This window comes from Aotus nancymaae, unplaced genomic scaffold, assembly GCF_030222135.1.
Source record: "Aotus nancymaae isolate 86718 unplaced genomic scaffold, 86718_ANA_hifiasm-v0.15.2.pri h1tg000002l, whole genome shotgun sequence".
Classification (NCBI taxonomy): Eukaryota; Metazoa; Chordata; class Mammalia; order Primates; family Aotidae; genus Aotus; species Aotus nancymaae.
Genome location: NW_026988413.1, coordinates 43565203 through 43568707, shown reverse-complemented (window position 1 = coordinate 43568707; position 3505 = coordinate 43565203). Strand labels below are relative to the sequence as shown.

Genomic DNA, 3505 nt, shown 5'->3' with positions numbered 1-3505 from the left:
GAGGACTTACTCCTGTCATTTATTGATGTCTTTATGGTTTTTTTTGCATATTTACATCTGGTTTGTTTTGTATGTTTGTTCTTTACTTCCTCATTGCTTCTTGCAGCTGGGTGGTTTTCTGTAGTGATAAGGCTTTATTCCTTTCTTCTTTTATTTTGTGTATTGGTTTTACCAATGAGTTTTCTAGTTTCTTGTGTTTTCGTGGTTACCATTTCTTCACTTCCAGATGTAAGACTCCCTGGAGAATTTCTTGTAAATTTCCTTAATTTTTGTCTATCTGTGAAATATTTTATTTAAGCTTCATTTCTAAAGTGTAGCTTTGCTGGGTTTAATATTCTTGGCTGACAGTTTTTTTTTTCTTCTGCACTTTGAATATATCATCCCATTCTTTCTTGGCCTGTAATGGTTTGCTGAGAAGTTCACTGTTAGTCTAATGAAGATTCCTTTATATATGACTTAATGCTTTCCTCTTGCTGTTTTAAAAATTTATTGTCTTTGACTTTTGACAATTTGGCCACAACATGCTTCAGAGAGGACCTGCTTGGGTTGAATCTAATTGGGATTATTTAAGTTTTCTGGATCTGGATGTCCATCTCTCTCTCAAGACTTGGGAAGTTTTCTACTATGATTTTATTAAATATGTTTTCCTCTCCTTTTCCCTTCTCTTCTCCTTGTAGAACACCCATAATATGAATATTTATTCACTTAATGGTGTCTCATACCTTCTGAAGGCTTTCTTCATTTCTTTATAATTAAAACAAATTACTTATTCCAAGTTCTATCAATTTAAAGTTTTTCAGAAGTTATTACAGAAGTCAACACTGAAATTAGAAACAAGCTTTCACAGCTGTAGCATTTATAACAAAATCAATATCTACATGACCTTGATGTAAGAGATTTAGGGTGTTTCCATTTTTCAGACTCCATGAAGAAAGTTTCAAAGTCCAGATCCAAGTCAGAAACAAGGGCACTTACAAAATTATCAATAGAAGGTCCCTTCTGAAGCACACCTTCAACCATGAGCAAGGGCTCCTTGCCTCCACAGTGGGCCAGCATCTCCCTGGAATAGCACTTCCTGGTGGCCCTGCTAAAAGGATTTTGTAGAAAATATTTCTTCCAAACCATGAAAGTGACTGCTCTTGACATGAGATAAGAGTAATATGTGGTACCATAGCCCAACAGATAGCTGAACCACAGCTTCCAGGCAGTATTTGGAACATATGGTAAGCCACAGAATTTCTCTTGTGTTTCCTTGATAATGTCTGTGGTTGAATTCCTCAGGCGATACTTCCCATGATAGATTTGATCCAGAGTGGCGTAAAAGACCTGAAGTTTCATATCAGCTGAAGCACAAATCTTTTTCAATTCACAAAGCTGAGACACCATATTTTTTTGGCAGTGGCTGCCCATTCTGATTATGTCTGGCAAACTGGTTAACTCCTCAATAATCATTTGCAAAGTACTCTATTAGAATAAAAGGAACCTCTGCAAAATCAGCAAGATACCTGGTCCCATTGATGTGTTGGTAATAAGTATGTCCTAGCATTGAATGCATAGCATGTCCCATTTCATGGACAAGATTTTCCATCATTCCAGGAGTTAGCAAAGTTGGTGAACTCCTTGAGGAATGGGGAAGATTCAGCATAAGAACTATGACTGGGAGTTGATAGTCTCCAGCTTCCTTTAATCTGCCTTCATGGATTGTAAAATGGCAATCCTGATTTTTTTTTTTTTATCTGCTCACTGAAAAAAATAACACTAAATGCACCCCAACAATGCTTCAGATTCATGAATGACAGCCAATTTACGGACATCTTCATACCATACCTCTCCTTTTGCAGGTTGTTCCGCATATAATGAAATCCCCAACAGTTTGTTAAGCAAAATATTCAGGCCTATCATGCTTGCTTCAAGGTAGAAAAACAGGCAACATAAGCCAGACTCAATATTATGCGTTTGTGCATGAATCACACCACTGTGGTAGCAGGGCTCCCAAGGTATTACTTCAGAATTTTGAGGATTCTGTTTCATTTTCATCCCTTGTATTATCTCAAAATCTTTTAGAGTTTTTTTAGAAAGTTTGTTAGAAAGCTTCCGAGAAACTGCATGACAGTCTCTTGATTTTTAACTATTGTTGCTTGGAAAGCCCTGTGGGAAAACAGAATACCCTGCCAACTTTGTCAGAAGATCTCTGTTGCTGAGATCTCTGTTGCTGAGGGATTTTTCTAAATATTTTAATTGACCAGTATTGGGATAAAGAAAAATTTTGTAAGCAGTTTCTGGCACTAAGTCGTCTGGTGCTTCTGCATGGAGATCATCAATTAAGATACGATCCCCATCAGATAAAAGTTATGGTGAATGTGTTCTGGTAAGAGAGCTTCTCAGTCTTCTTGGGAAAGTTGGTTGCCGTAAGGCATATACTGCTCAAATCCAAGATTTTAACATTGAGGTTCACTGCTCTTTTACACTTTTTTTTTGTTTAGATGGATTTTACTAATTTCCAACTCAAACATAAACAGTTCAGCCAGTTGCCTGGTTTCTGGATCAAGGGAACTCACAAGTTTTTTTTTTTTTTTTTAATCAGCTAGTAATTTTTTCAAACTTTGACGTACTTCCAAATTGGTGTTCAACCAAGTCAGCCACTCTGCACAAGAAATCTGAGAACTCATCAAAGATGAGCATAGTCTGGGGTCCAGAATGTGGATGTTCCACAAGCAATTCTGTCTTTCTCAAGGCTTTTTCTTGAGAAATGTTGCTTGAAATCTTTCTGGGGCGCTGAGCTCAGGACCTCCAAAAAGACCCCAGCACTCACCAAACAGGTCCAAGCGGCTGCCCTGCGGCTTGACATTGAAGTTGGAGCCCACCAGGGACCAGCTGGTGCTAACTGTTCTGCAGGGGTCTCGGCTCTGAGGCTGCCCCTGCCTGCCTGCTGGCCCTGACCACAGGACTGCTACTCCAGCTCTGAAGCCACGTAGCCTTTGGGCACGTAGTGTTCGTGGAGCAGCCCCAAGCCCCGCTGCAAGACCCTTGCCCCAGTGCTGCAGCTCCAGCCAGGAGTGCACGTTCTGTGTTTTCTTGGCTTTCTTCATTTTTAAAATGCTTTCTTCTTTTTTCTTTTCTTTCCTTCCTTCCTTTCTTTTGTTCACCTGTGATATTTCAAAAGACCTGTCTTCAAGTTCAGAAATTATTTCCTCTGCTTCGTCTAGTGTGTTGCTGAAGCTCTTGATTATATATTGTCATTTCATTCATTCACCCCAGAAAGATTTCAAGAAAGCTTTCTTAAGAAAAAGCCTTGAGAAAGACAGAATTGCTTATGGAACGTCCACATTCTGGGTCCCAGACTGTGAGCATCTTTGGTGAATTCTCAGATTCCTTGTGCAGAGTGGCTGACTTGGTTGAACACAATTCTTCAGCTCTAGGATTTCTGTTTGGCTCTTTTTTAATGATATATGTCTTTGGATTTCTCATTCAAATAATTAATTTCCTGATTTCATTGAATTGTCTA

At 38.9% G+C, this 3505-nt stretch overlaps 1 pseudogene; it reads right to left on the bottom strand.

Moving 5' to 3' along the window:
* Positions 1–867: 867 nt before the first annotated feature.
* Positions 868–3089, bottom strand: LOC105720422 (mitochondrial intermediate peptidase-like; annotated as a pseudogene).
* Between the last annotated feature and the right edge of the window lie 416 nt (positions 3090–3505).